The sequence below is a fragment of the Scyliorhinus torazame genome, chromosome 12 (assembly GCF_047496885.1).
Source record: "Scyliorhinus torazame isolate Kashiwa2021f chromosome 12, sScyTor2.1, whole genome shotgun sequence".
NCBI classification, from domain to species: Eukaryota; Metazoa; Chordata; class Chondrichthyes; order Carcharhiniformes; family Scyliorhinidae; genus Scyliorhinus; species Scyliorhinus torazame.
In genome coordinates this window covers 14,523,695-14,548,261 of record NC_092718.1, presented here as the reverse complement: position 1 = coordinate 14,548,261, position 24,567 = coordinate 14,523,695, and positions in this window count along the sequence as shown.

Below are 24,567 nucleotides of genomic sequence, written 5' to 3'. Positions count from 1 at the left end.
CGGAATGTGGCGACTAGGGGCTTCTCACAGTAACTTCCTTTGAAGCCTACTTGTGACAATAAGTGATTTTCATTTCATTGCACCCTGGGCTTATGTTCATTACACTTGGGTTTAATCGTCCTAAACCCTCGTCGATCAGAATGAGTGACATCAAAGACAAGTTGAAAAACCAAAGATATTGGGTGGGATTCTCCACTCCCGCGCCAAAGTTCCCACGCCGTCGTGAACGCCGTTGAGGTTCACGACGGCGCGAAACGGCCCCGATCCCGACCGATTCAGGTCCCGACAATGGGCTAGGATCGGGGCCGCGTCATCTACACGCGGCCAGGCCTTGCCGCTGCGTAAAGGCGGCGCCGCATAGATGACGTCACCCGCCCATGCGTGGTTGCTGTCCTTTCTAAGTCCGCCCCGCAAGAAGATGGCGGACGGATCTTGCGGGGCCGCGGAAGGAAGGAGGTCCTCCTTCAGAGAGGACGGCCCGATGATCGGTGGGCACCGATCGCGGGCCATCCCACATTTGAGGTACCCCCCGGTGCAGGATCCTCCCTCGCCCCACCGCAGGCCTCCCCCCCAGCATTCCGCGCTGTTCCCGACGGCAGCGACCAGGTGTGGGCGGCGCCGAGGGGAACCCGCCGTTTTGGCCTGGCCGCTCGGCCCATCCGGGCCTGAGAATAGCGGGGGTGCCGGAGAATCGCCATTTTGGGTGTCTCCGGCGATTCTCCGGCCTGCGGCCCGCGGAACTCGACCGGGCCGTTCCTGTCGCTTGGGAGAATCGCGGGAGGGCACAGACCGGCGTCCCGGGAAATTTTGGCGGCGCAGGCGATTCTCCCAACCGGCGCGGGAGTGGAGAATCTCGCCCGTTGTGTTTATTTTGAGGCTCGTTCAGCATTGACCTTGGGCTGATTCATCAGAATGATACGAGAGCTAAAGTGTTACATTACCAGGACAGCTTGCATAGGTTAGGCCTGGATTCCTTTGAATATAGACAATTAAGGGATGATCTGTTTCATAGGATCATAGAATTTACAGTACAGAAGGAGGCCATTTGGCCCATCGACTCTGCACCAGCCCTTGGAAAGAGCACCCTACTTAAGCCCACTTATCTACCCTATCCCCATCACCCAGTAACCCCCACTTAATAATTTTTGGACACTCTGGGCAATTTAACGTGGTCAATCCACCTAACCCGCACATCTTTGGACTGTGGGAGGAAACCGGAGCACCCGAAGGCAACCCACGCAGGCACGGGGAGAACGTACAGACTCCGCACAGACAGTGACCCAAGCTGGGAATCGAATCTGGGACCCTGGAGCTCTGAAGCAACTGTGCTAACCACTGTGCTATTGTGCTGCCCCCGGTGTTTAAGATAATTTGTTTTTAGAAATTTAGAGTACCCAATTATTATTATTTTTTCCAATTAAGGGGCAATTTAGCGTGGCCAATCCACCTAACCTGCACATCTCTTTTTGGGCTGTGGGGGTGAAACCCATACAGACATGGGGAGAAGGTGCAAACTCCACACGGACAGTGACCCATAGAACATAGAAAAGGATTCGAACCTGGGTCCTCAGTGCCGCAGTCCCAGTGCTATCCACTGCGCCACATGCCGCCCTGTGTTTAAGATAATTAAACGAGCTGAGAGATTCTACCCTATTTTCCCTGCTGTGGGGTCCAAACATCAAGCTTAAAATTTGTGCTGTACCATTGAAGAGATGATATCAGGATACATTCCTACACACAAAGGTTAGTGGATATCTGGAACCCTCTCCCGCTCTCTCTCTCTCTCAAAAACTGTGGAGTCTGACAGGTCAATGGTAAAATTCAAAACCAAGACAGATAGGTTTTAGTTAGTTACGGATATTCAGGGCTACTCAACCAAGATGGGAAGATGGAGTTAAGATATAGATCTGCCATAGTCTAATTGAGAGTTCTTGTGGCGCAGTGGGTAGCGCCCCTCCCTCTGAGCCAGAAACTCCGGTTCGAGTCCCACGCCAGGACTTGACGGCCGAGGAAGATGCCTTCATAACGCGGAGAAACAGGTCGAGTGCGTCAACGTGCAAATCCTTCCAAACACACCAATCGCGGCCGGTAAGAGCGTGAGAGATTCTTGATGTGCAGTGACACTTACCCCCCCCCCCCCCCCCCCCCCCACTCCCCCTACGGAAACAGATGTACACTAGGTACGGGGAGAGAATTGGAAGAGTCTAACTGAATGATGGACCAGACTTCAGAGGCTGAATGGCATCCTCCTCCCAAGTTTCCAAACCGTGGTTGGATGGGGCCTCGTATCTTCAACTTCGACTCCCTAACCGGGTGCTTTCCCTTTTTACCGTCCTCTTCGGCCTTTACCTTCCGTGTGGCTGGTCATTTTTGTGACTCAAGGTCATGAGATGCCGTTAAAATTACATCCGGGTTAATGTCAAACAAACAATTGGGGTCGACTGACCACCAGTGGAGGACGAAAGCATTTGCACAATGTGGTGAATGCAACTACTGTTAATTCACCAGTGCACTGTGATATCATGTTACTGCTGTATCGTGTTACGTTATGTGTTTAACCCTGTGGGCTCCACCTATGGGCCATTGTACGGCTTCACCCACAGGGGGATATGTCGGGGCATGTACGGGCTCCGCCCATGGCTCCACCCCTTACAGGAAGTATAAAGGCAGCTGACCTGCGGGGCCGCCTTCATTGTTGTACCGGTCACAGGCAGGCTCAGTTGTAAGCTGATTAAAACCACGGTTTACGTCTCACCGTGTCTCTCAGTGAATTGATGGTCGCATCACACAACAGGCAAATGATGTCCCAGTTTGAAGGAGCTTTGCTTGAACTCGAGTATTTACATAAGAATACTCTTTCTTCATGGTTGTCTGGTTAGGAGTGTTAGAGCCCAGAATAGCTCGCTCAAGTTTTAAATATAAAGCGGAGTTTACGGCTATTTTAATTAAGCATGTTAAATGTAGAACTCAAAATTGATACCTAAATAAATCCCAGGAGTCAAGTCTGCAGCTGAGAAGTTGAGTTGCAGCTTTCTTAAAGGAGCAAAGTCTTCATGTAAATCTGGCAAAAAAGAATTGTTCACAATGTAATGATCTGAATGAGCTACTGCTCCCCCTGATCTCACAGTGGGTCAACGCTGGGCTCTGCCAAAAAAACACTCTGCCAACTTGCTTTCTGATGTTCAGGCACCGTGCATTTTCAGTAATGTGTGGTTTAATTTCAGATTTGTTTTTAAGCTTTTTTTGCGGTATTTGAAGAGTTTTATTTGTGCAATTAATACAGAAAGGTTGGTAGCCCAGGGGTAAACACTGCTCTCAACTGATCTCAGAGACTGCATGGCACCGATACAAAAACAACAGCCTGCGTTTATATAGTGCCAAAGCACTTCCCAGGAGTGCTCATCGGATAAAAGCTGACAGCAAGCGAAATCAGGAGATGTGAGGCCATTCAGACTGAGCCATTGGTCAATGAGAAAGGCTTTGAGGGGGATTTTAAAGGATCAGAGAGAGGCAGACAGGATGAGGGAGGAAAGCATACCTCACAGAATGGTTAAAGCACAGGCTGGCCATCGGGACCAAAGAGGAAGGGGATCAGTCATGGGTCATTATCAAATGACTCCTGCTTGGCGGTTTATGCGTGTGGTTGTCTTACAAGGACAGGATTGGGTTTGACAGGCTGTGATTCCTCTGTTGTAGAATAGCTTGCGAACATTGGTTCTCCATTCTCTCTCTCTCTCTCTCCCACACACACATGCCATCAGAGAATGAACCCCTTGGGTGAGGGGTGGGGGGCTGCCATACGGTTGCACAGTGGTTAGCACAGATGCTTCACAGCTCCGGGGTCCCAGGTTCGATTCCTGGCTTGGGTGACTGGCTGTGTGGAGTCTGCATGTTCCCCCCCGTGTCTGCGTGGGTTTCCTCCGGGTGCTCCGGTTTCCTCCCACAGTCCAAAGATGTGCAGGTTAGGTGGATTGGCCGTGCTAAATTGCTCTTAGTGTCCAAGAAAAAGGTTAGGTGGGGTTTACTGGGTTGCGGGGATAGGGTGAAGGTCTGGGCCTAGGTAGAGTGCGCTTTCCAAGGGCTGGTGCAGACCCGATGGGCCGAATGGCCTCCTTCTATACTGTAAATTCCATGATACACACTCCATTGAGAGTCACTCTCTGTAGTAGAGAGGTGTTGAGGAAAGGAACACCCATCATAGAATTTACAGTGCAGAAGGAGGCCATTCGGCCCATCGAGTCTGCACCGGCTCTTGGAAAGAGCACCCTACCCAAGGTCCACACCTCCACCCTATCCCCATAACCCAGCAACCCCACCCAACACTAAGGGCAATTTTGGACACTAAGGACAATTTATCATGGCCAATCCACCTAACCTGCACATCTTTGGACTGTGGGAGGAAACCGGAGCACCCGGAGGAAACCCACGCAGACACGGGGAGAATGTGCAGACTCCGCACAGACAGTGACCCAAGCCGGAATCGAACCTGGGACCCTGGAGCTGTGAAGCAATTGTGCTATCCACCATGCTACCGTGCTGCCCCCTGGCAGATCTTATCTCATGGCAGATCTTACACCCGTGGGACCTGCTTGTTGATCACACTGTACAAGAAATCTCTGTGTGCTTCTTTCTCTTCCCTACCCCTCCCTCTGCAAAGAGAATGCCCCTTTTAAAAATATCAGCTGAGAAAGACAACAATGGTTTCAATTATAATGGGCACTTTTTATGAGGTGAGGATGTGATATTCTGGGCTTGTGTTCTTCTGCTGTGCCAGTTGTCTGCAGAGCTCCAGTTTTCCCCGAGGTGCAATAGCCCTTGCCTTTATTAACTTCTTTCTGGGTTCCAGTCTTTCCAGTTCAAGGACAGTGCACGATATAGTTCAATGGCTTATAAAAATACCCAGTGTGCAGACTGCGCAGCGCCTGTAAATTCACAGGACAATCCGTATAATGAATGTGAATGAATGCAGGATATTATTTAAGCTAAACAGGGAGATAATGACGGAGGGTTAAGTGGGGGGAGCAAGGGGGGGATACACAGGTTTTATTGAAGATTAATTGCCCCGCTGATTATTCACTACCCACAATGATCCCCCATTCCAGGGAATTTTACTCAGCGATCAGTTTTGCTTAGCCGCTGTGACAAATTCCTATTTGCTCCTACGACAGGGTAACTACTCTGTAAACAGGAAGCAATCTAGTTTTCCTGAGTTTAAACAAAATGCCGAGAGCTCCTTTAGAAACTGACCTTTCGCTGACTTTTTGCTCAGCGTGGTTTTGAATGGAGAGTTCTTTCCCCCGTAGCCGCTCCCCTCAGTGTACTGATTGGTGCTGGTAAAATAGAACAGCACGGCACACACGGAGGGCACTCAGCCCAATGGGCCCTCTTTTGGAGGTCAATCGCAGAGTGGGTGCAACGCAGGGGGGCTCACTCGGCCCATCGAGTGTATGCTGGCTCCCCGCAGGAGCAGTTGAGCTGATCCCGCGCCCTTTCCCTGCAATCCTGAAGTCTCTCTCTTCAGGTACCTATCCAATTTTCTTGCGAAAACCAGACTGAATCTGCGTCCACCACAACCTCATGCGGCGCATCCCAGATCCTAACATCTCACAGAGAAAATTACTTTTCCCCCACATCGCTGTTGGTCCTTTTAACCACTGGCCTTACACCTGCGTTCTCTGGTTCTCTCTATCTACCCTGTGTAAACCCCTCATTGGTTTGAACACCTCTGACTAAATCCCCTCTCGATCTTCTCTTATCTTAAGGAGAACATACCCACATCTCCAATCTATCCACGCAACTGAAGTCCCTCAACCTCTGGAACCATTCTGGTAAATCTTTTCTGCGCCCTCTCTAAAGCCTTCGTCGTGGAGTCCAGGATTGGACCCAACCCTCCAGGTGAATCTGAACCAATTTGCTCCTGAAGGTTAATCCAGTGAGTCCAGCTGGTTGCTGCACCCTCCCCAGTATCAGTGTATCATTCCAGGTGGATGTAGAAGATCCCAAGGACAGTTTCTGGAATTTAGAGTTTTGAGGGATGCTGCCGCCACCATTTTCAAGATATTAGACCATAAGACCATAAAACATAGGAGCAGAATTAGGCCACTCGGCCCATCGAGTCTGCTCCGCCATTCAATCATGGCTGATATTTTTCTCATCCTCATTCTCCTGCCTTCTCCCCATAACCCCTGATCCCCTTATTAATCAAGAACCTAGCGCAGTGGGTTAGCACTCCTGCCTCATGGCGCCGAGGTCCCAGGTTCGATCCCGGCTCTGGGTCACTGTCTGTGTGGAGTTTGCACATTCTCCCCGTGTGTGCGTGGGTTTCGCCCCCACAGCCCAATGATGTGCAGGCTAGGTGACTTGGCCAGGCTAAATTGCCCCTTCATTGGAAAAAGTGAATTGGGTACTCTGAATTTATTTTTTTTAAAAGATTGATCAAGAACCTATCCATCTCTGTTTTAAAGACACTCAGTGATTTGGCCTCCACAGCCTTCTGCGGCAAAGTGTTCCTCAGATTCACCACCCTCTGGCTGAAGAAATTCCTCCTCATCTCTGTTTTAAAGGATCGTCCCTTTAACCTGAGATTGTGTCCTCTGCTTCTAGTTTTTCCTGCAAGTGGAAACATCCTCTCCACGTCCACTCTATCCAGGCCACGCAGTATCCTGTAAGTTTCAATAAGATCCCCATCATCTTTTTAAACTCCAACGAGTACAGACAGAGTCCTCAACCGTTCCTCATACGACAAGCTCTTCATTCCAGGGATTATTCTTGTGAACCTCCTCTGGACCCTTTCCAAGGCCAGCACATCCTTCCTTAGATACGGGGCACAGAACTGCTCACAATGCTCCAAATGGGGTCTGAGCAGAGCCCTATACAGCCTCAGAAGTACATCCCTGGTCTTGTATTCTAGCCCTCTCGATATTAAAGGGAACAGACAGGGTAGTTGGAGAACAAAGCTATTCCCGCTGATTTGAGCATCTGGAACTGGGCGCATGGTCGCAAAATGAGAGCCAGACTTTTCAGGGGTGAAGTTAGGAATCGATTCTACCGGCGAATGCCGTTAGATGTTTGGAACTCTCTCTTCCACAAACAGCAGCTGAACCTGGGCTAATTGTTAACTTTAAGTCTAAAATTGATTGATTTTTGTTAAGCCAAGGTACTAAGGGATAGCGGGGCAAAGGTAGGTTTGTGGAATTTGGTCGCAGATCATCCATGATCTCAATGAATGGCCCAAGAGACCCGAGGCTCTAAATGGTCTCCTCCTGTTCCTGTCTATCATAAACTGGCTTTTATTGCTCCAATAACACAGAAACCAAAAACAACCTCCATGTTGTTTCAGCAAATAATAAGAGCTGCACTCAACCCCAACCCAGTCTCCTGTTACTGTGACAAATTAAAAATTGTTAATTAGAACCTCTGTTTTAGAATGCGCTGGAACATCTGTTCATTAATAATGTTGGATGTTACCAATAGTTTGTGTGTGTGTGTGTGCGGTGGCCCCAAATTCTCTTTAAATAGGTTGTCCCCCTGAGTTCACGTACATTGGCTGGATATGCCTTAAATCCGGGAGAACTGCAGACCGATGGGCAGTATTCCACTGCCGGGCATTTATTAAATCTGGAGCACTGCTTCAATTTAAACTGCAGCATTAAAAGACAAGGGACACGGGTTCAAAGTAGCAACTGGCAAACTTAGGACTGATGACAGGAAGTTATTAACCGAAAGAGTGATCAACACATGCAGTGGACTTCCTGGTATGTAGCGAAAACAAAAAGCTCTTGGAGTCATTTAAATTGGCAGCTGGATGCTGGAATGTGGGGACGCGAGATTATTTCTGGCCAGTTACAATGGCCTGAATGGAATTACATGGAATTTATATCACTAGAGTAGGCCATTCTAGCTAATAGGTCTGTTAATGGGCAGTTTTAAGGGATTTATATTTGCATTGGTAAGCATTAGAAATAAGGGGTGCGATTTAATTGCCTTGTCACGCCCGACTTGGTGACGCGACAAGGCCATTTTCTGCGATGCTCGGATCATGTCGTCCACTGGATCATGCCCTTGCTGGCACTGCCAGAGTGCCCAGTGGCACTGCCAGAGTGCCCAGGTGGCACTGCAAGCGATCGGGCCCGGGGGTTTCCTTAAGAGTTGGGGTGAGGGGAGGCTTGAGGACCCCCTAGGAGGTAAGTTGGGGCAGTGGGGGGAATGGGGGGGGGGGGGGGTTTAAAGGCCGCTGAGGGGATTCTGAGGTTGGGGGGGGGGGGGTTGAAAGATTGGTGCCGCATTTAAAAATGGTGCCGTGATCTCTTCCTGCACTGCTGTGCAGAAAATAAGATGAGTTTGGCGGGGTATTCCCGAACGAGGCCAAAGAAATGACAGAGACAGGCACCGTGAAAGACCCTGTTATACACCCCCAAAATGGAACTGTTATTTGTACGCAGGCATTGCTGAGCAACAGGGTGTCCTTTTAAGGCAGAAAAGCTTTTAAGTTTTAGTTTTTAGCTGGATATATTGCAGTTGAAGAAGGACACGAGGGAGTGAACATTTTTCAATTCTGCCAGAAGAAAGGCTGGACAGGACAGGTGCTACAAGGAAGGAGGCTTCCCAGAGAACCAGTCACTGTCCAGATAACCAGGGAATTGGGACAGAAAGAATGTCTTAAGACGATTGAAGTTAAGAGAACAGAGAGCAAGGTACTGTTCATAAGAATTCAAGGAGTAAACAAAGATGGCTTCTGCCCCATTCCCTGACCACACTTTGGCAAATCCAATCGCATGTCGATACTCCTACTTCCAGCTTACAAACAGCAACTCAAGCGTGCTGGGCCAGTCAAGAAAACCGTGCAGGCTGGTCAGAGGAATCTGAGGACCTCCTCCGCGACTGCTTGCAGTCTGTGTGGACTGGTCCATATTCAAGGTGTGCAACCACCGTCACAGACTTCACCAGTAAGTGTGTCGAGGACTGCGTACCAAAGAAGACAATACGGGTGTTCCCCAATCAGAAACCCTGGCTCAACCAAAAGGTTCACTCCCTGCTGAAGTCCCGGACGGAGGCGTTCAAGTCTGACGATCCTGACCTATATAAGAAATCCCGGTACGACGTACGGAAAGCCGTCAGGGATGCCAAAAGACAAGAGGTGACTTAACTGAGGCATACAGGATGATCAGAGGATTGGATAGGGTGGACAGTGAGAGCCTTTTTCCTCGGATGGTGATGTCGAGAACGAGGGGACATAGCTTTAAGTTGAGGGGAGATAGATATAAGACCTGTACTGCGTTGTAATGTTCTAATTCTAATAGAATACTGGATCAAACTAGAGTCCCAGGCCAACAACACTAACCCACGACGACTATCACAGGGCTTACACGGGATCACAGGCTATAAAGCAAGGCCAGGCGGAATATCTGGAGCTCTAGCATCCCTCCCCGATGAACTGAACAAGTTCTATACCTGCTTTGAGCAGACAGCAAAGGCATCAGTGCCACCCGTCCCAACAGCCCTGGACACACCCATACCCACTATTACAGCCTCAAGAGGTAAGAGCTGCCTTCTTGAAAATGAATCCGCGGAAAGCGGCGGGCCCCGACGGAGTCCCTGGGCGAGCACTCAGAGCCTGCGCTGACCAGCTGGCGACTGTATTCGCTGATATCTTCAACACCTCACTCCTCCGCTCCGAGGTTCCCACCTTCTTCAAGAAGGCCACCATAATACCAGTACCAAAGAAGAACAAGGTAGCCTGCCTCAATGATTACCGACCGGTGGCCCTGACGTCTGTTATCATGAAATGCTTCGAGCGGCTAGTCATGAGACGGATCACTGCCAGCCTCCCAGACGGTCTCGACCCACTGCAGTTTGCCTATCACCGCAACCGGTCCACAGCAGATGCTATCTCCCTGGCTCTGCAATCAACACTCGAACACCTCAACAACAAGGACACCTAAGTGAGACTGCTGTTCATAGACTACAGCTCTGCCTTCAACACCATTATCCCAACAAGACTAATAACCAAACTCTGCAATCTTGGACTTGACCCCTCCCTGTGCAGCTGGATTCTCGACTTCCTCACCCACAGACCGCAATCTGTCAGGATAGGCAACAGCATCTCCTCCACCATAGTCCTCAACACCGGGGCCTCGCATGGATGTGTGCTCAGTCCTCTACTGTGCTCCCTGTACACACACGATTGTGTGGCAAGCTTTAACTCCAATTCAATCTATGAGTTTGCGGATGATACGACTGTGGTGGGTCGTATTTCAAACAACGACGAATCAAACTACAGAGGGGAGATAGATCACTCGGTTGCATGGTGTACCGAAAACAACCTCTCTCTAAATGCTAACAAAACCAAGGAACTGATCATTGACTTCAGGAAGCGTAGCTCGACACACGCCCCCGTCTGCATCAATGGCTCCGAAGTGGAGATGGTCGATAGCTTTAAGTTCCTGGGGGTCACCATCACCAACAGTCTGTCCTGGTCCACTCACGTTGATGCAACAGTCAAGAAAGCCCAACAACGTTTTGACTTCCTACGGAAGTTAAAGAAATTCGGCATGTCTGCATCGATTCTCACAAACCTCTACAGATGTGCCTTAGAGAGCATCCTATGCAGCTGCATCACAACCTGGTTTGGCAACTGCTCAGCCCGAGATAGCAAGAAACTGCAGTGTGGTGAACTCAGCCCAACGCATCACACAAGCTTTCCACCCGCACATTGATTCTGTCTACACCTCCCGCTGCCTCAGGAAGGTAGACAGCATTGACAGAGACCCCTCCCACCCAGGCTTTGCCCTCTTCTAGACCCTTCCATCAGAAGATACAGAAGTTTGAAGACTCGCACATCCAGATATAGGAACAGCTTCTTCCCCACAGCTACAAGACTCCTCAACGACTCCCCCTCGGACTGATCTGTTCCCTGTAAGAAATCTATTCATGACGCCCACTGGTGCTCTTTCTCATGTATTTGCTTTGTTTGGCCCCTTGTTCCGCACTGTAACCAGTCGCTATTTGTTGATGTACACTGTTGGTTATTCTTTTTGTCAACTATGTTGTGGTGAACCACTGTAATAGGAGATGTAAGCTAGGACCTGCACTACAGGTTCGCCGGTAGCTCCTGTCGGCTGGCTCCGCCCATGGAGAACTGTATATATATGCATGACCTCCAGTGCCCTGCCAGTTCACCAGCTGCAGCAGGAGGCCACGCATCTGACTGTAATAAAGCCACAGTTGTACCCAACTTTAATCTTTGTGCAATTGATCATGCATCATATGTAAATACTGCGTACGTGCCCTTGGCTGCATAAAAATGCTTTTCACTGTACTTTGGTGCCTGTGACAATAAATCAACCAATCAATCAATCAATCAATCAATCACTATGTTGCGAGTGAAATTCTGTGGAACCCCAGGCCTCTCTTTGCTCCTTCCCTCCCACTTTGTGTAAATATCATAGAACAAAAATGAAAACAAAATGAAACATTTTTGAATTGAATGAAAATGCAATCATTTTAATTAATTATTTTTCATTAAATGTAAGAACATATCTTGAAAAATTTGGTACAATTTTGATATTACCTGGAACCCTTGCATTCTGGGAAACCCTGGCCAAGTTAGATTGTGACTCGACTGAACCTCAGCTCCTTCGGAAGCAGCTCTTGGCCACGTTCCACGGTGCAAAGATCTATCAATCTCAATGTCCAACTGACTGCCAGCTCTTTTGGGGGTGATGAAGGCAGTGGGGGTTGATAAGGGCGTTCCAGATTTCTATTAACCCTTCTGTGAAAAATTGCTCCCTGATTTCGCTCCTCCAGGATGCATCACTCTGTATCGGAACATCCTGCAACAGACCTGGGAATGCTTGATGTTGTTGCTAACTTTGGTTGGCTCTTAATTCGTTACCCGTTGGGTCTTTACTGAATTTGCTCTGTTTCTATAACCTTTGCTCTCGAGTCGCCAGGTATCTTTATGATACCGCCACGAGGTTCAAGTTCAAGGACTGATCAATAACTCAACACACCAATTAGTAAGATTCAAATCAAAACACATTTATTATACACAGTAAATCACTACTTATGCATAAACTCTACTTTCTAGACTATTCTCTATCACTAAAAAGCCTATACTTAGCTTCGGAATTGGCCCACCAGGTCAGGGGAACAAATGGCCTTTCGTTCGATCTGAGTCTGCAGGATTCAAAAGCTGGTATGGACTGGCAGCTAGGAGCGCCTCTCTCATAGCGTGCGTTGACTGGAGACTTACTTGGTTGATGCGGCAGCTTGGGCAGTTCACTCTCAAGGGTTGATTCGAGTTGCTGAGTGACCCTGCCAAGAAGACCGATTTGAACTTGGGGGCTCTACTTTATAGTCCCCAGGGGCTTCGCTCCGTTCGGGGGTGGACCCCGTACCTGGTTCCAAGTGATTGGACTACGTTCCGATCACTTGGATCGATTTCTCCAATACTGGAGTTGTTCCCTGATCGCTGGGCGGTCCCTGAGTGTCCGTTGGCCTTCCTTTGTCTTGGCTCCTGCTGGCGCCGAGGAGCCTGGCTTGGCCTTATTCACCTTGAATGTTTCAATTGTACCTGGGGATCGCTCATTAGTATGCAGATGGCTGTGAGTTTCAATGCTGTCTGGGCTTTTGCAAGTTCTAATACACAGGAGATTTTGCGCTTGCTAGTTTTTGCCTGTGTTGGCTGAATTTCCCTGTAGTCTTTGCGGATCTCCATTTTAAGTCGGGAAGTGGCCAACCCAGGTGGCTACAATGTGGCCTGATTCCGGGAGCTAGGAAGCAACAGTGAGGAACAAAAAAAAGACAGAAAGCAAAAATATTTTCATGTTCACATTGATTCACCCATGGCCAACAAAAAAGTGACACCAAAAATAGTCTCTGATATACCCGGGTATTGGGGGTCAACAGGCATAAATAAATCTGGATTTAGATTACCCAATTATTTTTTCCAATTAAGGGACATTTAGCGTGGCCAATCTGTCTACCCTGCACATCTTTGGGTTGTGGGAGTGAGAGCCACGCAGACACTGGGAGAATGTGCAAACTCTACACGGGCAGTGACCCAGGGCCGGAATCGAACCCGGGTCCTCAGCGCCGTGAGGCAGCGGTGCTAACCACTGCACCACCGTGCCGTCCTCTTATAGGCTGTTTTAATGATGTGCGGAGACTTTCACAGTAAGCGTTGTGACAAAGCAGGTCTGGTTTGGTCTGCATTAATAAACTATTAGCAAATACCACAGAATGTACCAAGCTTTTTAAACAGAAAATCAAACATTATTCTTTAGTGAGGCTGGTTTTAATGACACAACTAACACACAAGCAAACTACACACACACATATAAGGAGTAAGCTCAAGACTGTAATCTCATCATTGAATGCAGACTTTGGTTGCAAATATGCTGAGGTTTCTGGGTTCTTTAATTCACTCCCGGGTATCTGATTCCAATTTATAAAACACTCCTGCAAATCAATTATTTTCTGAACATAAACCAGCTGAATCCTTCAATTAGACGCCCAGCTATTCTCTGAATAAACATGGCCAAATCTACCCCTCAAACAACATCATTAAATCATGCATCTCACAGCTGTTTGGGAAGCTTGCTGTGTGCAAAATGGCTGCCACATTTCCAACCTCGCAACAGAGAGTGCACTTCAAAAACACCTCACTGGCTATAAAATGCTTTCGCGATGTCCTGAGGTCATGAAAGGCACTATGTAAACGCAAGGGGCTGGATTCTCCGTTCCTGAGACGCCGTGTTGACGCCGGGGCAGGACTCGTGGACTTTCACGACAGCAAAACCGGCGTCGCACCTGGACCGATTCAGCGACCGTTAAGGGGCCGGCACCGGTGCCGCGGGAAACACAATCGATTCCAACGAAAAGCGGTGCGGGACTCGCCGGGTCCGTGATCGACACTCGGGAGGCTGACAAGCTGCAGCCGCGCACACACATTACACTCCCCACACACACTCATCCCAGCCGCACACACACATTACACTCCCCACACACACTCATCCCAGCCGCACACACACATTACACTCCCCACACACACTCATCCCAGCCACGCACACACATTACACTCCCCACACACACTCATCCCAGCCGCACACACACATTACACTCCCCACACACACTCATCCCAGCCGCACACACACATTACACTCCCCACACACACTCATCCCAGCCGCACACACACATTACACTCCCCACACACACTCATCCCAGCCGCACACACACATTACACTCCCCACACACACTCATCCCAGCCGCACACACACATTACACTCCCCACACACACTCATCCCAGCCGCACACACACATTACACTCCCCACACACACTCATCCCAGCCGCACACACATTACACTCCCCACACACACTCATCCCAGCCGCACACACACATTACACTCCCCACACACACTCATCCCAGCCGCACACACACACTACACTCCCCACACACACTCATCCCAGCCACACACACACATTACACTCCCCACACACACTCATCCCAGCCGCACACACACATTACACTCCCCACACACACTCATCCCAGCCGCACACACACACTACACTCCCCACACACACTCATCCCAGCCACACACACACATTACACTCCCCACACACACTCATCCCAGCCGCACACACACATTACACTCCCCACGCACACTCATCCCAGCCGCACACACACATTACACTCCCCACACACACTCATCCCAGCCGCACACACACATTACACTCCCCACACACACTCATCCCAGCCGCACACACACATTACACTCCCCACACACACTCATCCCAGCCGCACACACACATTACACTCCCCACACACACTCATCCCAGCCACACACACACATTACACTCCCCCCACACACTCATCCCAGCCACACACACACATTACACTCCCCACACACACACATCCCAACCAACAAAATGGCACTGATTGTGCTGGAGTGCGCCCATACAGCTGAAGGGTCGGCTGGGACCAGAGGGCTCCCAGGGGGTGGTCAGGAGAAACACCTATACAACCCGTGGCCCTAAGTTCACAGTGGGCAGTCAGCAGCGTGCGCAGCTGCATGGCTGCCTTGCATGCTGCAGCAATGGTGCTCAGTGCCCGTCGTCCCCGACCCCACATCCTGGCCACCCCCCCGCTACTCCCCCCGGCCCTGGCAGAAGCCCCCCCCCCCCCCCCCCGCCCCCGGCCAGCGGCACAGCTGACAGCAAACTCAGGCGATGTTGGACACTTTCCCTCCCCCCTTTCTCTCCCTCAGCAGCCACAATGCCGGTTTCACGATTTTTAAAAGCACAAGTGAACCGCGCCGTCGGGAACTCGGCCCATCGGAGGCGGAGAATGGCGGAGGCCCCGGAGAATACCGGGCCAGGCCCGCTAATGATATGCAAATGGTGTTTACTGTACGTGCGGTTCGGTATGCATTGACGCCACTGTCGAAGCACCGGAGAATTGCGATTTGGCGTCACATCAGCGCCCGCCGCGAGCTTGGCGTCAGAATCTATTCTCCGCCCAATCGCGTTTCTGGATTTCTGCATCAGCCACCGGAGAAACCCGCCCATGATCTTTTTTCCCCCCAGAAATATTTAGATCTCTCAATTAGATTCCAATCTGCAACCTACACCCGGGTATTTGTTGATCTGTATGATGCACTATCAATTACGACGAGACGAGAGTAGAGAGTAATCGAGGCTTTATTAAGCAGAGATGTGTTGCTCCTGCAGCTGCTGCCGAAATGGCTGCAGCTCGGTGAGCACACACATTTATACTCCGCCTACTGGGCGGAGCCAGCAGGCAGAGATCTACCCCCGTACCTGTGGTACAGGAGCCTTACCGTATTACCTCTCATATACGTATTAAACAAACATGGTGACTACCACATTCACCCCCTGTTAAAAAAGAGTCCAGCGGGGGTGGTGGAAAACTATTTACATGGTATGTGAGCATTTAAAAAACTATTTACATGGTATGTGAGCATTTTAAAAACTATTTACATGGTATGTGAGCATTTTTAAAGTGTATAGTTTGGTGAAAGTTCACAAATTTAGCCAGTCGGGTGCCTTGATCCTCCGTTGTGAGCGCCGCAGTCCCGGTGGTGATGGAGGCGCCGGCTTGGTCGCCGGTGACTCCGGGAGCGTGTAGTCCTCATCCTCATCCCCGGGTGGAACCAATGGGAGGACGGATCGACCTGGAGCAGGGGCTGTGGTGAGGTGCGCTGTAGGGAGGGTGGGTGGCGCCGGGGCAATTGGAGGGGGGAGTGGGGAACCAGTTGGTGCCAGGTCCCTGAGGGAGACTGTGTCTTGGCGGCTGCCGGGGTACGCCACGTAGGCGTACTGCGGGTTTGCATGTAGCAGTTGTACCCTATCGACCCAACGGATCCGCCTTGTGGAGCCGCACGTGCTTGCGGAGGAGGACGGGTCCTGGGGCTGCCAGCCACGTTGGGAGCGAAACCCCGGAGGTGGACTTCCTGGGGAAGGCAAGGAGACGTCCATGGGGGGTTTCATTGGTTGCAGTGCAAAGTAGCGATCGGATGGAGTGGAGTGCGTCGGGGAGGACCTCCTGCCAGCGGGAGACTGGGAGTTTTTAGACCATAGGGCCAACAGGACGGCCTTCCAAACCGTCCCGTTCTCCCTCTCTACCTGCCCGTTTCCCCGGGGGTTGTCGCTGGTCGTCCTGCTCGAGGCAATGCCCTTGCTGAGCAGGAACTGACGCAGCTCATCACTCATAAAGGAGGATCCCCGGTCGCTGTGGACATAAGCGGGGAAACCGAACAGAGTGAAGATGCTATTGAGGGCTTTGATGACTGTGGCAGACGTCATGTCAGGGCAGGGAATGGCGAAGGGGAATCTGGAGTATTCATCGACCACGTTCAAGAAGTACGTGTTTCGGTCGGAGGAGGGGAGGGGCCCTTTGAAATCCATGCTGAGGCGTTCAAAGGGATGGGAGGCCTTCACCAGGGGTGCTCGGTCTGGCCGGTAGAAGTGCAGTTTGCACTCCGCGCAGACCTGGCAGTCTCTGGTGACAGCCCTGACCTCCGCAATGGAGTAGGGCAGGTTGCGGGCCTTTATGAAGTGAAAGAACCGGGTGACCCCTGGGTGACAGAGACCATCGTGTAGGGCCCGCAGTCGGTCCACTTGTGCGCTGGCACATGTACCTCGGGACAGGGCATCGGGGGGCTCGTTGAGCTTACCGGGGTGATACAAAATCTCGTAATTGTAGGTGGAGAGCTCGATCCTCCACCTCAAGATTTTATCATTTTTGATCTTGCCCTGCTGCGTATTATTGAACATGAAGGCAACCGACCGTTGGTCAGTGAGGAGAGTGAATCTCCTGCCGGCCACGTAATGCCTCCAATGCCGCACAGCTTCAACGATGGCTTGGGCCTCTTTTTCGGCAGAGGAGTGCTGAATTTCGGAGGCATGGAGGGCGCGGGAAAAGAATGCCACGGGTCTGCCTGCCTGGTTGAGGGTGGCGGCCAGAGCGACGTCTGACGCATCGCTCACGACTTGAAAGGGGAGCGTCTCGTCGACCGCGTGCATCGTGGCCTTGACGATGTCGGTCTTGATACGGTTGAAGGCCTGGTGGGCCTCAGCCATCAGGGGGAAAACTGTGGAGTGGATGAGTGGGCGGGCCTTGTCCGTACAGTTAGGCACCCACTGGGCGTAGTATGAGAAGAACCCCCAGGCATCGTTTGAGGGCCTTTGGGCAGTGGGGGAGGGGGAGATCCATGAGGGGGCGTATGTGATCGGGGCCGGGCCCTAGAACTCCATTTTGCACCACATAGCCAAGGATGGCTAAGCGATTGGTGCTGAACACGCACTTCTCCTTGTTATACGTGAGGTTCAGGAGTTTGGCGGTGTGGAGAAATTTGAAAAGGTTAGCGTCGTGGTCCTGCTGGTCGTGGCCGCAGATGGTGACGTTATCGAGGTATGGGAAGGTGGCCCGCAGTCCGTATTGGTCAACCATTCGGTCCATCTCACGTTGGAAGACCGAGACCCCATTAGTGACGCCGAAGGGAACCCTAAGGAAGTGGTAAAGGCGGCCGTCTGCTTCAAACGCAGTGTATGGGCGGTCCGCGTCCCGGATGGGAGCTGGTGGTAGACAGATTTCAGGTCAATTGTTGAGAAGACCCGGTACTGTGCAATCTGGTTGACCATATCAGATATGCGTGGGAGGGGGTACGCGTCGAGCTGCGTGTACCGATTGATGGTCGGACTGTAGTCAATGACCATCCTGTCTTTCTCCCCAGTCTTTACAACCACCACTTGGGCTCTCCAGGGGCTGTCGCTGGCCTCGATGATGCCTTCCCGCAGTAGCCGGTGGACCTCCGACCTGATGAAGGTCCTGCCCTGGGCACTGTACCGTCTGCTCCTGGTGGCGACGGGCTTGCAATCCGGGGTGAGGTTTGCAAACATGGAGGGTGCGTCGACCTTAAGGGTCGTGAGGCCGCATACGGTGAGGGGGTGGTAGGGGCCCGCCAAATTTTAGACTTTGTTAGACTTTGGAGGTTGCACTGGAAGTCCAGGCCGAGTAGCAAGGCAGCACAGAGGTTGGGGAGGACGTAGAGCCAGAAGTTGCTGAACTCTACGCCCTGGACGGTGAGGGTGGCGATGCAGTACCCCCGGATCTCCACGGAGTGGGATCCGGAGGCCAGGGAGATTCGTTGGGTAATGGGGTGTACTGCGAGGGAGCAGCGCCTTACCGTAGCGGGGTGGGTGAAGCTCTCCGTGCTCCCGGAGTTGAGAGGGCAAGGTGTCTTGTGGCCATCGACTTCCACCGTCGTTGTCGCGATTGCGAGGTTGTGCGGCCGGGACTGGTCGAGCGTGATGGAGGCGAGCTGCGGCTGGTGTTGGCGGGCCCCGGGCTGGTCGGCGGCGGCTGCGGGCGGTGAGCGGCCAGATGAGGTGCCCGACGAGCAGGGGTCCTGAGCCGCCGTCCAAAATGGCGCCGAAGATGGTGGCGCCCACGGGTCGCACGTGGGGGGTGCAGGAACAATGGGCCTGGATACAGCGGCGATTGACCGGGCCTGGCACACCGCAGCGAAATGCCCCTTCTTCCCGCCGCAGGTCTTGCAGATTGCACTCCGCGCCGGGCGGCGCTGCCTGGGGTGCTTCGTCTGCCCACAGAAATAGCACTTGAGCCCCCCGGGGTTTGCTGGCTGCCACGCGGAGCAGGCTTGGCGTTGGCTGGGGGCGGCCGCTGGTAGGGCCAACGATGTCCATGAGGGGGGTGCCGTGCGGTCGGGGGCGTACGCTTGTACATTACGGGAGGCTACTGTTAGTGAGGTTGCAAACTTCTTGGTCGCCGCGAGGTCGAGTGTACCCCCTTCTAAGAGGTGCTGGCGGATGTACGCCGACCCTATGCCCGTAACGAAAGCGTCCCTGATTAGGGGTTCAGTATGTTCAATGGCCGAAACTGCCTGGCAATCGCAGTTCCTCGCCAGGGCGTGCAGGGCACGCCAGAAATCGTCCAATGACTCACCGGGAAATTGTTGCCGCGTGGACAGGAGGCGCCTGGTGTAGAGTTTGTTGATTGTCCGGGTGTAGTTCTCTTTCAGAAGCGCCATGGCCTCAGTGTAGTTGGGCGCGTCCCGGATAAGGGGAAAAATATCGGAGCTCAACCGTGCGTACAGGTTCTGTAGTTTCTGTGCTTCTGAGGGTGGTTCTGTCGCTGATCCGATGTCGGCTTCAAAGCAAGCTAGCCAATGGTCGAAGGCCGACGTGGCATTGTCTGCTTGAGGGTGCAGCTGCAGGCAATCTGACTTGATGCGTAGTCCATCGCTGTAAAATCTCTGCTTAATAAATTGATGCACTATCAATTACAACGAGACGAGAGTAGAGAGTAATCGAGGCTTTATTACGCAGAGATGTGTGGCCTCCTGCAGCTGCTGCCGAAATGGCTGCAGCTCGGAGAGCACACACATTTATACTCCGCCTACTGGGCGGGGCCAGCAGGCAAGGATCTACCCCTGCACCTGTAGTACAGGAGCCTTACCGTATTACCTCTCATATACGTATTATACAAACAGTGGTGACTACCGCACGATACAAATATCATTAACCCATCAATTAGATTCCAGACTTTAGTTCGCCCTGGGTATCCATTATTTCAATATGTAAACTGTCTGAATCCCCTCAATTGGATTGGAGATGGACGTTGCCGGCACGCCAGGTCCAAACGAGATCGAACACATGGCTGGGGACTAATGCAATCCCACAATCCTGTGGCAGTATGAGCTTCCCCAATGAGGGGGCGGGGGGGGGGGGGGGGGGGGGGGGGGTTGGCGGAGAAATCATTAGCAGACTCCCTGCATAAATAAAGTTGGCCAGTTTGGAACCAGCCAGGAAGGAGTGAGCAGCAAGGGAAGTTGCTGCTGCTGTTGTATATATATGTTCTTGTAAATAAATGTTATTTCTTTGTATCCTTAAAACTCGTGCTGGATTCTTCGTGGCCCTCACAAAAGTACCCCTAATGTTCCCGGCAGGGGTCTGGGGTGCTTTGCGGACCCTTTTGATCATATTTTGGCTTGAGTTCTTTAAGCTTCCGTTGATCTTTGTTTTAGTTCATGAAGTGGCCCTATCAGGGGTGGCCTCTCTTACTTTGTCCCTTAATTTCTTTACCTTTGTTTACCTGGTTGGACTTCACGAGAATCTCAGGTGGCTGCAGGATGTATTTTCTGCGCGCTCCTGCTGGTAGCTGCCAATGCCTGAAGGCCGTGTGTCTGTTTGCTGCCACCTCTTCTGCTTCTGTGGCCTGGAATGAGGAACGGGAGGATGTAAGATGACCTGCTGCCGGCGTGGAGTGGGAGGGGAGCTCTTTCTCCCTTCTGATGTGTGACCTTTTCCTTGCTGAGGAGTCTACTACTGGAAGCTGCAGGACGGAGAGAGGGTGGCGGACTGATTTGAATGAGCAACTTGATGGAAGTGTTGAAGAAATGCTTTCGCACATTGCTGATGACTTTAATGTACTGTTAACTGTTCAATGTCTAATGCCTGGAGGACATGGGTTTGTTTGTTGTTGCCGCTTTTGATTCTGTGGCCTGGAGCGAGGACAGGGAGGCTATAAGGCGTCCTGCTACCAGCCCTGGACAAGGGGAAGGTGTAATCTTTTCCTCCTCAGGTGTGCTCTGCGTCGGTGTGGCTTTCCGGTGTGATTTCCCACTGTTTGGAGTCTACTGCCAGGAGCTGCAGGAGGGGGAGAGAGTGGCGGATTGATCCGAATGAGCAACTTGATGAAGGTGTTGAAGACATGCTCTTGCAGGCTGCTGATGACTTTGTTGTACTGTCGACTGTTTGATGTTTAACATGTGTTTGGTTTTCTTTGTATAAATGCATTGTTGCAGCTTTGTGTTTGTATCGATCTTCTGTAGCGAATTGGTGCTTGTGTATGAACTTAATGTGATACATGGACTGTTAAATAGTTTGTTTTATCTTTTTTGTCTGAAGGTATTGTTGACCGTTTAATAAACAAATATATGCTCAAGTGCACAGTGGTTCGCACTGTTTCTTCACAGCTCCAGGGACCTGGGTTTGATTCCCGGCCTGGGTCACTGTCTGTGCGCAGTCTGCACGTTCTCCCCGCGTCTGCGTGGATTTCCTCCGGGCGCTCCGGTTTCCTCCCACACATCTCGAAAGACGTGCTGTTAAGTAATTTGGACATTCTGAATACTCCCTCTGTGTACCCGAACAGGCGCCGGAATGTGGCGACGAGGGGCTTTTCACAGTAACTGCACTGCAGTGTTAATGTAAGCCTACTTGTTACAATAAAGATTATTATTATTAGTATATTCTCATGGGTACATGTGCCATGTCTCAGATAAGTTTTATTGCATGGCAGTCCAATCAAACTGTGAAGCCTGGACCCTCTGCCTGAACCCTGGGGGCATCAACAGCACAGAGGCAGTAGCCAACAATCAAACATCCAAGAGCTGGGCCTCAGCACTGGAGTTATCCCCATAACCAGAGGGTTTGTGCCTGGATCAGGGGAGGGTACCTGAGCTTGGGTCCCCTAATTGTCCTGGCAGGGGTCTGGGGTCTCGGGACTCCTGATGTGGCCGGGCGCGAGTGTCCAGGAAATGAAATGAAATGAAAATCGCTTATTGTCACAATTGGCTTCAAATGAAGTTACTGTGAAAAGCCCCTAGTCGCCACATTCCGGCACCTGTTCAGGGAGGCTGTTACGGGAACAGGGTTTCCCCAGCACAACTAGCTTGGTTGAAGGTCACTCTGAGAGAAGGTGGGACACGTAAGGGTGGGGGAGGCTTGGGGGATTTGAGGGTCCCGGGGTGGAAGCCCTAACCGATTGTCGGTCTCTCTCCTTCTCCAAATCAGATATAACATGGACGGTGCTGTTCACCCCACAGCAGCAGCCCTCATGGTGGCCAGGTGCCGCCGAAGGTGACTGCGCCCACGCAATCTCAAGGGGGCACCCGAAGACCCTGCCGCCCATCAGGCCGGGGAGAGACCCAGAGGGAGACACTAGCAACGGGCCCAAGGTACAGGTGCCTTTGGTCATTTGAGGAGATGACGAAGAGCATGAGCCACAGGAGGCTCCACCTCAACAAGGAGATGGTGCAGCAATTGGCACCCCGTGGAGGAGGAGGACACCTGCTCCCGCTGGCCATGAAGGGTCACCACAGCCGTGACCTTTTATGCCATTGGTTCATTCCTGGGATCGAACGGGGATTTGTGTGGCACTCCACAGGCTACAGTCCACAAATGCAGCCGTGAAGTCACGGATGCCCTGTGTGCCTGGGCAGCTGACGATATCAACTTTGAGCTGGACTAAGCCCACCATGAAGCCCGGGATGCAGGGTTGTCCGCCGTTGCCGGGATGACACAGCTCCAGGGGGTAATTGCACACACCAGGGCATCAGGGAGTGCCCTTCATTAACACAAAGGGGTTCCATGCCACTGCAGTACACCCCCAAGAGGCTCTCCCGCTTTGTCGTGGTCTGCTGTGCCCGCCACAACCTGGCACAGCAGTGGGGTGACATGTGGAGGAGGAGGGAAATGCCGCCTCCTCTGAGGAGGGGCCGGACCAGGAGGGGCTGGAGGACAAGCCTGTGGGAGGACCCCAGGGGAGTAGCCGCAGGATGGGGTTGGGGGTGGGGGGGGGGGGGGGGGGGGGGGCGAGGGTCCGGCAAGCCAGGAGAGCCAGGGAGACCCTCAACCTTGCCCACTTCTCAGAGAACGGGGCTTTGTCCATCAGCTCACCCCCTCTCCTCTCCTGCCCCCTCCCTACCCCACCCTCCCCCATGACTGTCAGCGGGTCAGTATACAAGGCAGGGGAGTGATGATCATTCGCTGTGAGGGACGCTCTGCTGCTCCTCAGCTTATGCCAAAGTTTGACTCCTGTCGTTCTGCTGACAATGTCCCCGGCGGGTTTCCTCTGGAGGGCCTGGAGCAGGAGGGCCCCACCCAGCTTTCCATTGTCACTGGCATCGCCATGCTACCCTGTTCTGCCCGCTGACCTTGAGATGTGCTGGTGTCAGGGCGGGGGAGGGAGGTGGAATTCGGGTGAGGGGGGAGACCGTCACTGTCTCCCCGGGCCGGGAAGGCACCGAGTCGGCCTCCAGCGCTCCCTCCTCCCAGACGGTGCCGACGGAGTCGTGGAGATCTCCATGGGAAGGAGAGGCAGCTGAGTGAGCTCCAGATGCCTCTGTGCCATCTGCACCTCGCACCTGTGACCTCGAGGTAAGCGTTCTCCCAGGCGGCCTTCAGGATGCGCGACATCGCCGAGCAGAAACTTATAGCCAAGTTCCGCACACATGAGTGCGGCCTCAACCGGGACCTGGGATTCATGTCGCATTACATTCATCCCCCACCATCTGGCCTGCGAAATCCTACCAACTGTCCTGGCTTGACACAATTCACACCTCTTTAACCTGGGGTTACCCCATCTCTGGATCGGTAAAGACTTAATTACCTGCAAAATGCTCGCATTCTAAGCATCGTCTTGCATCTTTGACATTGTCTATATATATGTTTCTGGAACCTACCTCTTCATTCACCGGAGGAAGGAGCAGTGCTCCGAAAGCTAGTGTTTGAAACAAACCTGTTGGACTTTAACCTGGTGTTGTAAGACTTCTTACTGTGCCCACCCCAGTCCAACGCTGGCATCTCCACATCATGTTTGTCTGGCCCTGTGCTAAACAGCGCCATGGTGAGGTCTCCAGGCATGGACCTGGTTTCCCAGCGCTGGAATAATCTGGTGCAGACATATTTAAATATGTTAATCTCGATCTTGCCCAGCGAGGGCGAAATCCAAATCGTGATGTCTCGCGTGACTCCATTACATCTCGCGAGGCGTGCCGAGTTGCAGTCTCACAAGATTTAGAGGCCTTGTTGCATCACAGAGTCGAGCGTGATGAGGCTGTTTGATTGGGCCATTTATTTCAGATGGTGGTTTTTAAGCACCTTACTACTTGTGGTAGGCTATATTAGGGGTATCACAGTACCTTGGTGGGATGTACCTTATACTGTAGTATGAGTGGTGGAACCTGCCTGCTGGTTCCGCCCAGCAGGCGGAGCATAAGAGTCTGTGTTTCACCCACAGCAGT